Source organism: Myodes glareolus, chromosome X (assembly GCF_982192425.1).
Source record: "Myodes glareolus chromosome X, mMyoGla1.1, whole genome shotgun sequence".
Classification (NCBI taxonomy): domain Eukaryota; kingdom Metazoa; phylum Chordata; class Mammalia; order Rodentia; family Cricetidae; genus Myodes; species Myodes glareolus.
Genome location: NC_142053.1, coordinates 30,089,243 through 30,103,001, shown reverse-complemented (window position 1 = coordinate 30,103,001; position 13,759 = coordinate 30,089,243). Strand labels below are relative to the sequence as shown.

At 42.1% G+C, this 13,759-nt stretch overlaps 1 protein-coding gene across 5 annotated transcripts in view; it reads left to right on the top strand.

The window, feature by feature from the left end:
- Window positions 1-13,759, top strand: part of Cul4b (cullin 4B) — a 100,042-nt gene that overhangs the window by 34,491 nt on the left and 51,792 nt on the right. The window lies entirely within an intron of this gene.

The following is a 13,759-nucleotide window of genomic DNA, read 5'->3' as shown; positions in this document are numbered from 1 at the left end:
AAGAAAGGAAGGAAGGAAAACCTATTTTTCTGATTCCTAATAATACTCTGCTATACACATAGATAGGAGCCTAACATAATCATCAACAGAGAGGCTTCAACCAGCAACTAATGGAAACAGACACAGAGACCCACAGCCAAACATTATAGGCAGAGCTTAGGGAATCCTGCAGAAGAGGGGGAGGAAGGATTTTAGAAGCCAGAGGGATTAAGACACTACAAGAACACAGCCCACAGAGTCAACTCACCAGGACTCATAGGGGCTCACAGTAAATGAAGTGACAATCAGGGAGCCGTATAAGTCTGACCTAGGTCCTCTGCTTATATATTATGACTGTGTAGCTTGGTGTTCCTGTGGGTCTCTTAATAACGGGAGCGGGGGCTGTCTATAACTCTATTTTTGCCGACTTTTGGAACCCTTTACCTCCTACTGCGTTGCCTAGTCTAGCCTTGATATGAGGGTTTGTGCCTAGTCATTTTGTAATGCGTTATGCCATGTTTGGTTGATATCCCTGGGAGGCTTGCTATTTTGTAAAAGGAAATGTGGAAGAGTGGATCTGGGGGAGAGGGTGGGCTGGGAGGAGAGGAGGGAGGGGGGAATGGTGGCCGGGGTGTAATATAAGCGGGAAGAATAAATTTTTAAATAAAAAGAGAAAAAATTTATTTTGCTTGTGTGATTTTCTTTTCTTTTTTCTTTCTTTTTTTTTTTTTTGAGTCAGGACTTCATTGTATGTCCCAGGCTGACCTGGAACTCCTTATGTTGATCAGGTTGACCCCTGAGTTCCAGGTCAGCCTGATTTATAGAGCAAGTTCCAGAGCAGCCAAGGTTACACAGAGAAACACTATCTCAAAAAACAAAACAAAATTAGTAATAAGTGGACGAATTTATTAGTTTATTGCGCTTTTTATTTGAAAATTTACTAAGGGGATTAGAGCGATGTTTCCCCAGTTAAAAGTACTGGCTGCTCTTCCAGAGGACCTGGGTTTACTTCCTAGGACCCATGGAGCAGCTCATAACCATCTATAACTCCTTTCCTGGGGGCTCCAAAGCCCTATTGCCTCCATTAGCACCAGGTGTGTATGAAGGAAGAACACCCATACACATAAGAAAATAATAATTTAAAAACTACTCCTTATACTTATTCAAAAATTCATATTACTAGAAATAATAACTTTTTAATCATGCATTCATTCTCCTGCTAGAGCTGGTACCATGTATTGCCAGTACCCAGTCGTTAGCATTTTTGTTTTGTTTGAGGCTTTGGGTTTTTGGATTTTATTTTTTTATGTAACTGTGGTGGTACTGGGAATGGAACCCAAGGCATTGTGCACACTGGGCAAGCACTGCACCATTGAGCTTCATTCTCATTCCTCTTATCTTAATTTTTAGGTTGATTTTTGTTGTTGTTGTTGTTGTTCTTTTGATTTTTTGAGACAGGGCTTCTCTGTGTAGCTCTAGCTGTCCTGGAACTAGCTCTTATAGACCAGGTTGGCCTTGAACTCACAGAGATCCGCCTGCCTCTGTCTTCTGAGTACTGGGATTCAAGGCAAGTGCCCCCACCGCCCAGTTTAGTTTTTAAGTTTCGAAATAGATAAAGTCTCACTATGTTGCTCAGTCCAGCGTTGAATTTGAGCTCTTTCTTCCTCAGCTTCCTGGGTATCTGAGATTATAGGCCACTGCTAGCGGACTGTGAGTGGTAGTTGCTGCTTGGTTGCTTAGAGTTTTTATTGTTATTTTGTGTTGTTGCTGTTTTTGTTTGAGGCAGACCCTTACTCCATAGACTGGCCTGAAATTCACCAAGTAGCTCAGGCTGACCCAAAACATGAAGTCCTCCTACTCAGCCTGCCAAGTGCTGGAATTACAGGCATCAACTGCCACATGATTCAGTGGCATAACGCATACCTAGTATGTACCATGCATACACACCCACCCCACCCTCAGACACCTGTTATATCATTAGTTACCAAAGGAGACATGAAAGAATTCTTTCTTTTTAAAATTTATTTATTTATTGTATGTATGAGGGCTCTATCTGCATGTATGTCTTTATGCCAGAGGGGGCATCAGAGTCCACTAGAGATGGTTGTGAGCCACCATGTGGTTGCTGGAAATTGAACTCACTCAAGACCTCTAGAATAGAGCTCTTAACCACTGAGCCATATTTCCAGCCCTGAATTGTTTCTTTCTTTTTTAAAAAACGATTAATTTTTGTTTACTTTATGTGCATTGATGTTTTTCCTGCATGTATATCTGTATGAGGGTGTCAGATCCACTGGAACTAGAGATACAGACAGTTGTGAGCTGACATGTGGTTGCTGGGAATTGAACCCAGGTCCTCTGAAAGAGCAGCCAATGCCCTTAACCTCTGAGCCATCTCTCCAGTCCCAAATTGTTTCTTTCTTTGTTTTGTCCTTGCCTCCTCTGGGAGAGATAGGGGTTTCTGTGTATCACCCCAGAAAAAAAATAACAAAATAGTGTTATATGTAGTATAATAATGAAATGGATTCTACTTTTCCAAGATTATATTTTAGAGTTTGCTCCTGAGGAAGAATTATTATATTTATTTATTTATTTATTGTATTGTGATGTGCAGTGTGCTCATGTGTATTCCACAGTGTGTACGTGAGCAGAGGGCAGCTTCTAGGAGTCAATTTGTCCCTTCTGCCTTTGGAACCTGGGAAGCAAACTCATGTGATCAAGCTTAGCATAAGCATCTTTACCTGTTGCACCATCTTGCTGGTCCAGCACTCACCTTTAAGTAAATCATTGCTATAACAAGTCAGTGCCACAGGGAATGTATTTTAAAATTATTCTCTTCTGGGTGGTGGTAGCATACACCTTTAATCCCAGTACTCTGGAAGCAGAGACAGGTGGATCTCTGAGTTCAAGGCCAGCCTGGTCTACAGAACTTTTTCCAAAACAGCCATAGCTACACAGAGAAGCCCTGTCTTGAAAAAATAAAATTAAAATAATGATGACTCAGCCCTGTAAGTGCAACACTTGAGAGGCAGAAGCAAGAGGATCAGAAGTCTAAGGCCAGCCTAAGCTGTGAGACCATCTCAAAAATACAAAAAGAAAAATGAAAAATGAACTCCAGGCCAGATGGGGTGGTGTAGGCCTGTAATGCCAGCACTCAAGAAAATAAAGCCTTGCAAGTTCAAGAACAGCCTGGGTAATACAGTGATACAGTACCTTAACTAAAATCAACTAAATCCAAACCCTGGAAATGTTTATTTATTTGTGCTATAAACAGTTATAAAGTTTTTTTATGATTTTGATATACATGATTTCTGTCCTATAATTTATTGATAAATATTCCCTGCATCTTATTTTATAAGATCCCCAATGTCCACATAGGATAGGACTTAATCCCCAAGCCAGTCATGTATTTCACTAAAAGCTGTAAAAGCATTAAACATGTCATAGTTGTGTTTGTACACTTAGGGTTTAGAGCATGTTTTACAGACTCATCTTGATACAAGGCTCTAAGTGCAACCCAAGGAAGCACTACTTAAGCAATAAGCATAGCACTCAGACCCTTTAGAGAGTTGAGGAAAGAAAAGGTTTTCTTAGAAAACAGGGCACAAATTTGAACAGTGGAGAAACTGCTTTCACTGCAAGAAAGAACTGAGCCACTGCCAGACCCTTGCTGGGCCTCCTGTCTCTCAGAATCTATAGTCTGTGAAGTCTCCTCGTCAGCTCATATTTCCCACAGACTGCCTCTCAGCCTTCTGCTTTAGAGGCAGCTGCAGCCTGGCTTTGTATTCCCTGGTAGATCAAAACACACCTAAGAATCACAACACTCCCCCAGTGCCCCCGACCAACTCTGAAAAGCGTAAGTAAGAAAGCACGTTAGTACTTCTTGTCCAGATCTTCCTCCACAAAGCAACATATGTCACTTCAGTGAAATAAACAGCTCCCACCTCCAGTCACAAACACAGCTTCTTTTGGAGACCCGAGAGTTCATATCTATCAGAACACTATCAGGACTCGCCAAACAGCAAGACTGGTAAGGAGCCAAACACATGGTGCCTCACTCACACCCCTTTTCTTCTATCACTACCAAACATGAAAGCGCCCAGTTTGACTTGTTGGGACTATGAACAAGTTGCTTTTGCTTGGAGAATTTCACACAATGCTTTCAGGTCACATTCACTCCCGACTCCTGCTCCAAACTCCTCCCTGTCTGCCAGCCATCCCCACCAATTTCCTGTCCTCTGTTTTACAAAACCAAAACAAAACAAACAAAACAAAATTGACTCTAGTTTGTGCTCTCCTGGATGTGGGCCATCCACTGAAGCGGGTTGTTGTCCCAGGGGACACACCCTTAAAGGAAAGTGATTCTTTCTCCCCAGAAGCTATCCATTGTCCATAGGCCTCAGGTGTGAAAACTGGGAGCCCCTTCCCACTCCATCCTAGAATGTTGATTAGCTTCTGTGGGTCTTGTCAACTACAGAGACTGTGAGTTCCTGAGTTCAGTAGGTTCTGTCATGTCCAGAAGATGAGTTTTTTGTTTGTTTCTTTGTTTGTTTGTTTTGGTTGGTTGGTTTTTTTTTTCACCAGTCCTCGCCAATCTCCCTGTTCCCTCTTCCATTATGCTCACTGAGCCTTCTAGAGAGGAGTCTAATAGAGATGTCCCTTTTGTGGCTCAACACTCCACCGGCACTTATTCTCCAAACTTAGACCAGCTACGAGTGTCCATGTTAACCACTGTTCACTGCCCAAAGAAACATCGTGGATGAAGTCTAAGGGCTACATTATTCTTTGAGTAAAAAACTGAATTTAGAGAGCAATTTGATACTATATCCATTTAGCAGGTTCACCCCTGGGGCCTGTGAATTCTCCAGCTGTTGTGGGGGTCTTGGGTGATGGGGTAGTTATCTAGGGGTTATACCTAGGTTTGTCCTGTATGCCCTGGAAAGAAGACTGAGGCAGGGAAGTGAAGGGACAATTGGAGAAGGGCCAATGAAAGGAAGTGACATCTAGAGTTCCACGGAATAGGGACAGTTGCAATCTCCTGAGGGGAGAGGGTAGGATAACCCCCAAAACAAGAAGCAGCTCTTCTTAAAGGGGCCAGTTCCTGTTTTCTAAGAATGCCCATGTTACCCTGATCCTCCTTCCAACTATAGGTTTAGTCAGGTTTACAGTACCAGATATGTACTTTCTCCTGTGAAATAGGGCTTAAGTCCAATTAGAAAGCAATTGCTTATTGCCATGTCTTAGAGTTTCTATTGCTGCTGTGATGAAACACAACAACCAGAAAGCAGGTTGGGGAGGAAAGGGTTTATTTCAGCTTACACTTCCAGGTAAACAGTCTATCACTGAGGGAAGACAAGACAGGAACTCAAACAGGGTAGGAACCTGGAGACAGGAGCTGATACAGAGACTATGGAGGGGAGCTGCTTACTGGCTTGCTCCTCATAGCTTGCTCAGTCGCTTTCTTATAGAACCCAGGACCACCAGCTCAGGGTGGCCCCACCCACAATGGGTTGGGCTCTACCACATCAATCAATCACCTATCAAGAAAATGCCCTGTAGGTTTGCCTACAATCCAATCTTACGGAGACATTTTTTTCAATTGAGGTTCTTTTCTCTCAGATGACTCCAGTTTGTATCGAGTTGACATAAAGCTAGCTAGCATGTAAGACAAACACCCTCCATGTCTGGCTGTGTGTCTCTGTATTTTTCCCCATCTGCTGCAGGAGGAAGCTTCTCTGAGGATGACTGAATAAGGTACTGATCTGTGAGGATAGCAGAATATCATTATGAGTCACCACAGTTTTTTTTTCTTTTTCTTCTTCTTCTTTTTTCTAGACCAGTACCATTTGGTTTTTCTTTAGGTCCCTGGCTATCTAGTCTCAGGTTCTTGGTCAATCAGTGTCAATATGGGTTCCATCTCATGGGCCTTAGGTAAAATCAGTTATTTGTTGGTTACTCCCACAAGTTCTAAGACACTATTGCCTAGTGTATCTTGCAAGCAGGACAGATTGTAAGTCAAAAGGTTTGTGGTTGAGTATGGTGTTTGTGTTTCTCTTTTTGCAGCTTGCAGAGTACCTTCCCATACCAAACACACTAGGATATGGCTGAAGATTCTGTGTAGGCACCAGCTCAATTTTTCCATGTTCAATGAGTTGTATGGGTGTTGTCCTCAGCAATAAGACCCCACAGTCAGTTTTTGGACAGTGACCCATTGTCTTGGCAACAACCTGAGTTGTTTGGGGATATCCATGGGATATTCTTCGGTCAACAATTCAGTTGAATGCAACTTAGTCCCAGTACCAGAAGCCTTCTTTGGTGACAAGAGATGCCCAGTTGAGGCTTGATCTCCCTTATTATTAGGTGACATCATTAGGATCACCTTCATATGTTTTAGAAAGTTTCCATTACACTAGGCTTCCAGACTTTCCTCAAATGCTCCTCAGTTCCAGTTGTCTCTCCCTTCATTCCATTCCTCAACCCTATCTTTCCTCCTCACCTGTTTCTCCCATTCCTAACCCCCCTCCACACCCTCAGTCACCCACAAAATAGGTTCTACTTCCCCTGCCAGATAGATACAAATATATCCCCTAGTGCTTTTCTCTATACCTAAGCTCTCTGGATCTATGGATTATAGATTGGTTATCATTTATTAAATGGCTAATGCCTTAAGGTTTCTATTGCTGCAATGAAACACCATGACCCAAAAGCAAGTTTGGGGGGAAGGATTTATTTGGCTTACACTTGTAGTAATGATTATGATTGTAGTTCATCATTGAAGGAAACCATAACAGGAACTCAGACACTGCAGGAACTGCCTCAGGAGCTAATGCAGAGGCTGTTGGGGGCTGCTGCTTACTGGCTTGTCCATCACAGCTGGCCAGCTCAGCCTACTTTCTTATAGAACCCAGGACTACCAGCTCAGAGATGGCATTGCCCACTGTGTGCTGGGCCCTCCCCCATTAATCACTAATTAAGAAAATGCCCTATACCTGGATCATATAGAGGGATTTTCTCAGTTAAAGTACCCCCCCCCTTTTAGATGACTCTAGCTTGTATCAAAGTCACATAAAACTAGCCAGGGCACTTTATAACATCCATGCCACAATTGCACATATGGGACTATCTTACCACCCCAGTCGTTAGTACAGTTAACAGGGTTCACAGTTGGGTAAAATGGTTGATGACTCCTTCCAGTGTACATAGCATCTTTCAGTATTATGAAAACTAACTGGCGGTGAGGAAGCTTCCTGGTCAGTGCCAACTTGCTTTCTCCATGTCCTATGACAATGTGTGTGTTCTCTTCAGTGATAGAGTCTTCCTTCAGCTTTTGATGGGCAACCAAGAGTAATGACAATAGCCTCAAGGAGAGTTACCCCCAAACTGGCACTGATATATTTATTTGGCAACCTATGGCTTCTGTGATGAGAATAATCCCCTATGTAGGGTAACTTCAATTAAACTCTCTGGGGACAAATTACTTGTAAGAATGGGAAGTTATTTAAACTTTGTGTTCTCATCTCTAGAATGGGATCTCATCTCTAAAATGAAGATGTTAGGGGAACTATGGAGTGTCAGTCTGTGGGAGATAAGAAGGAAGTTCGGTTCAACACAATTCAGTAGCTGGTGTTGGTTCAAACTTCAACAGTCTGATCCCAAGTAGTTTAACTTAGGCATTTTTTTTTCAGAGGCAGGGTTTCTATGAATAACAGCCCTGGCTGTCCTGGAACTCACTTTATAGACCAGGCTGGCCTCCAACTCACAGGGATTTGCCCTCCTCTGCCTCCTGAGTCCTGGGTTAAAGGCCTGTGCCAGCACCACTCGACTATTTTAGTCATATTTAAGCACAGCACAATTTGGAAAAAAGTTTCTGGTGACAATTAACTCAAACCCATGTGCACAACAAAGACATTACTACTTTGAAACGCTTAGTAAAGTACAAGTGACACCTTCCAGAAAGGTTGGTTCTATAGATTAAGTGAAGAAGCAGGCTCAAGAAAAACAAGCTCATGATAAGGTCTGGGGGAGGACAGCACTGTAGATTGACTGAGACAAACAAGATAAAGGTCTGGGGTATCTGGTGAGGCCTGGCCACACAGATAGCACAAAGGTCACCTGGCTATTAACCATCTCTGTCCCCAGCCTTCTGGGTGGAAAACAGGTTATACATCTCTGTCTTTGAAGAGACAACCCTGCATTCTTAACATTCCTGGTTTCCCTAGTGCTTGCCTGTGAACACAAGGACCCCTGTGTCCCTTACAGAGTACTAAAGAAGATAATTCAGAGTGGGGTTAAACTATTTAAGATTTTTGTTCCTCTTCTTCCTTGTTACATCTTCCACTTTAACACACTTCTCTGTGCTTCTCTTCCCCGGTACTTGATCTCCCATGTCTCCCTTCATTCCAGGTGTTAGAGTGCAAAGGTAATTCAGTCGGAGAGCATTTGGCTAGCATGCATACAGCCTAGGGCGCAACGTCCAGCACATTTTTTTTAAAAAGTGCAGGCCGGATACATTCCTGGAATCCCAGCCCTTGAGAGGTAGAGGCAAGAGGATTACAGAACTGAAGCCAACAAAAACTGTCACTATTGTCCTAAGTAAAAAATACATGCATACATACATACATACATACATACATATCCAGAAACAACAAAATTCTGTCATAGTTTTATAGCTGAAAAAAGACACACATACGCCTTGGATATTTTTAGACTGGTTTAAGAAATGATGGCTTTTTTAAAATTTGCTAATCTCTTCCTTTAAATGAATTCTAAAACTTTGCTAAAAAGCCCACAATCATTCTCAACTACACAGCTAGTTCTAGGCCAGCCTGGGATATATGAGTCCTGGTTTCAGAAGAAACAAAAAATGAGCCCAGGTGCTCTTGATATGCTCCCTGGGGGATACCATTCCACCACTAGCAAGCTCTTTGCCATCCTTTTTTTTTTAAGATTTTAATTATTTTGCCAGGTGGTGGTGGCACACGCCTTTAATCCTAGCACTTGAGAGGCAGAGGCAGACAGATCTCAGTGAGTTCGAGGCCAGCCTGGTCTACAAAGTAAATTCCATGACAGACAGGACTGTTACACAGACAACCCCTGTATCAAAAAGAAACCCAAACAAACAAAAGGATTTTAATAAAAATAATTTTGTGAGTATGAGTGTTTGCTTGCATGTGCAGTAAGTGAATGCAGTCCTTACGGAGGCTATTAGAGATGGTTGTGAACTGCCATGTGAGTAATGGGAATCGAACCTAGGTCCTTTACAAGAACAGCCAGTTCTCTTAAACTCTGAGCCATCTCTCCAGCCCCATCTTCTGCCATCCTTATCTCTGAATATCCACTGGCATTCTTGACTTTCCTGTGAGTTCCCTTATATCCTTTCCCAACTAATGTGGTTTATAGCAGCACCACCACTGTCCTGCAGTCAGGAAGTGGGAGTCAGCAAGGATGGTAGGCGTGTTCCTTCTTGATGGCACAAGGTGATGTCCAGACAATTCATCTCCACCCTCAGGTAAACCCTGAGTCCTTTTCCCTGATTCTTCTGCTGAGTTTCACAATTGTTGATTACACCTTGATTCTACCCTCTTTGTTGTCCTATACTGACTCAGCAAAGACACTGCTTCATGCTGCCCAGCCTTCTCCTCTGTAGGCTTGTGAAGCCCTGCAAAAGAAAAACACCCAATGAAGCTGAAAGATATGGCGAATCCACAGGTGAGACCTCTGTGTTAGCTGAGTTACTATTGCTGCAATGAAACACCACAGCCAGAAGCAAATTGGGGAGGAAAAGGTTTATTTTCTTTACATGTCTGCATCACTGTTCATCATCAAAGGAAGTCAGGACAGGAACTCCAACAGAGCAGGAACTGGAGGCAGGGGATGATGCAGAGGCCATGGAGGAGTGCTGCTTGCCGGCTGGCTGGCTCCAAAATGCCTATTTGTGGACTGCTTTCTTATAGAACCCAGGACCAACTGCCCAGGGATGGAACCACCCACAGTGGACTGGGCCCTGCTTCATCGATCATTAATTAAGAAAATCTCCTACAGCTAGAACTTATGGAGGCATTTTCTTAATTAAGGTTCCCTCTTTTCAGATGACTCTAACTTGTGTCAAGTTGACATAAAACTAGCCAGCACAGCCTCTAATGTGCCTGTGGATTCCTTGCCTTTCGCCAAGGCTGATGACCCGAGTGACTTTGATCCCAGGGACTGACTCCTACGAGTTGTCCCCTGGCCCCCACTCATACACCATGGCAGTGTGTTCACATACATATACTCCTACACAGCCATACTCCCGCAGTTCTCTCCTTCCTAATGGTACTTCCCATACACTGCTCCATACTCCTCAACACTTCACCTCAACTGCCCCAAATAATTCATTCCCTGAAAATAAGATGGAAATCTCCAGATGGAAATTCAATCCCTACTAGAAAACTAGAAATATCCATATACTCATAGCCACTCGTTCCTACTGTTGAAATGAACACTATCCCTTTGCAGACACCAGTCAGGGATGCGTCTCCTCAATAGCTTTATTCAACTTACTAGTACCTCTTTTTTTGTATTTTATTTTTCTTCTCTTTGAGGCAAGGTCTGTCTGTGTAACCCTGGCTGACCTCAAACTCACAGAAATCCTCCTGCCTCTACCTCCCAAGTACTAGGGCTATATGCAAGTGCCAGCATACATGTGACATCACACCCTTGTCTCTCTTTTTGTAGTTTATTATTATTATTTTTACATTTTAAAATTATTAATTTGTGGATGTGTGAGTGTGTGGGAATGTATATATGTGGGCACATATATATGTGGTGTATGACTGGGGGCCAGAGTACAATTTGTAGGAGGCAGTTCCTCTACCATGTGAGGCCCTGGGATCAAATTCACTCAGGGCATCAGACTTGGCAATAGGCACCTTTACATAGAGCCTTCTCACTTCTGGTTATTTTTTAAATCTTGCTACTGTTTTTTGCATTTTTAAAGAAAATATGTGGCTATTTCCATATTATAAAATGTACAAACACAAACGTATAATAGCAATAATAAAGCTAGCATCTCGGGCTGGTGATATGGCTTAGTAATAGAGCACTTGCTTAAAACATACAAAGCCCTGGGTTGTATGCCCCACACTCAGAAAGAAAAAGCTAGTGTTTTTGGAGTAATTGCCCTCAGTGAGGCACTGTTGCAAGTAATTCCATATATTAGCTCAGTTAATCCTCAGAGTAGATATTAACTAACATCTTTACTTTGTGGGTACAGAACAGAAGAATGTGGCTCAATTTTCCCTAGCTAGGAATTTCCAGGACCTGACTTTGAACCCGAGTAACTATAACTTGGTCCTACCTAAATTCTATCATTTAAATCATACCCCACATCCCTCTATGCCCTGACTTCCCACCCCTCTTAAGCTATTTCCTTTCATCCTCATTTATAGTAGGCTTATGTGTATCTTCCAGAAACTTTTGGTGTGGATAAGTAGATGGATAGATAGATAGATAGATAGACAGACAGACAGACAGACAGACAGACAGACAGATAGATAGATAGATAGATAGATAGACAGACAGATATTACAATATATGAGGTACATATGCTTTTGCAGTTATTTGGTTTTGGCTGTCCTGGGAATTGAACCCAGTACCACATGCTTACAAGGCAAGCACTTGAACCACTGAGCTATATCACCAGTCCTGGTGTATGTTTTTGAAAAATAAAAATGACTCCAAGCCTTATAGAGCATGGCTGTAATCCTATCAGTCAGAAGACTGAAGCAGGAGGATTCTAAATTCTAGGCCAACCTGGCATATACAACGGGACCATATCCCAAAAAGAAAGAGAAAGAAACAGGAGTGCACAAATGAGATCATGTCACACATGTAATTCTGCTTTTTATTTTTTTGAGATTATAATATAATGACATAATTTCCACCTACATTCCCTCCCTCCAAACTCTCCCATGTACTCTCCCTTCTTTTGCTTTATATATAAATATATATATATATATATATATATATATATTTCCTCAATAATATAACTGCTCAGTCTGTATAACATTACTTGTATGTATGTGTTTTCAGAGCTGACCATTTGGTATTGGATAAATAATTAGTGCACTTTTCCATGGGAAAGACTTTCTCCTGCCCTCAGCTTTCCTTAGTTGCTTATAGTTCTTTGTGTAGGGTTGAGGCCTCTCGAGGTTTGCCCCCATTCACATTAGCATGTCTATTGATATCGTCCTTGTTCAGGTCATGTTTAAGCAGCCTTGTTGGAAAGGCTTCATGGGCATAGCTTCTGATAATTCTAGTACACACAACCTCACAAACTCCCTGATCCTCTGGCTCTTACAATCTTTCCTCCCCTCTTTCCCAGTGATCCCTGAGCCTTAGGTATAGGAGTTGTGTTGTAGATCTATTAGTTGGGACTGAGTTCTATGACTCAGAAATAATGAAATAATGAAAGCTTCAGGTAAATAGAGAAACTAGAAAAGATCATTGAGTGAGGTAACCCAGGCTTAGAAAAACAAACATTACACGTTTTCTCTCATGTCAGGTTCCTAGCTCCTAATGTTCAAATGTGAGGATGCAATCTGTACATATTTTTAAAAAATCTGCAGGAAACAGGAAGGTAAAAGAGGACCATGGTGATAGGCAGCAGTGGTGGCAATAGAGACAGGGATAGCAGGGTACAAGTGATTCAAAGGGGAAAATGGGAGGGGTGTCTTTAATTAAAGAGGAGAAAGGAAATAAATATAGAAGAAAGACAGTAAAATAGCAGAAGGATGTTTGAAAAAGTCATGCGGAATCATACAATTAACTATCTTAAAACACAATACACATAAGGCTATGTATAAATATACATACTTAGTTTAAATGAGATTTTCTTTTGTCTTCTTTTTTGAGAAAAAGGTTTCTCTGTGTAGTCCTGACTGTCCTAGAACTTGTTCTGTAGACCAGGCTGGCCTCAATCTCAGAAATCAGCCTGCCTCTGCCTCCTGAGTTCTGGGAATAAAGGTGTGCGCCACCACTGCCTAGCTAACTGAGGTTTTCTAATCTGGGCTGACAATGCTCCCTCCAAGAGTCAAAGACCAGCTAACAAAAACCCCAACTACCAGTTGTTGGTCAGGGTTGTCTAACAGACTCCCCAAACATTATAGGTTACTGGTATTTTGCTTTTTTCATTTCATGGGTAAAATTCATCTTGGAGGTTTTTTTTTTCATGTCAGATAGGAGAAATAAAAAGAAAAATTAGTAAGATTGTTTTGGGTGGCTACAGGCATTACATAGTATGTGTGCCACAATGTATTTAATCAGTTCTCCCTACCTTTGTTGTTGTCTCCTTTGTAGTATATTTTTCTTATAATCTAACAAATAAAAGCTTGCCTGAGGATCAGCGAAGCAGAGCAACCAACCACTAGAGAGTTCTTACCTTTGCCCATGCTCAGACCGAAGACATAATCCTGTTTCTACAAATCCTCAGACTGCTTGCTCAGACTGAATCCCTGGACTGCATCTCAGCTCCTGTCTCATCCCCTTATATTCCTCTCTCTGCCCAGTCATATCACTCCTGTCTCCACCTCCCTAGTGTTGAAATATAGAGCTCTGTAATTCTTTTAGACAGATTCAATCTTGTGTCGCCCTGGGTGGCCTTGAACTCAGAGATCCATCTTCCTCTGTCTCCTGAGTACTGGGATTAAAGGTGTGTGCCACTACCACCTGGCCTCTATGGCTAACTAGTGGTTTAGCTCTGCACTGTGATCTTCAGACAAGCTTTATTTGTTAGATTATAAAC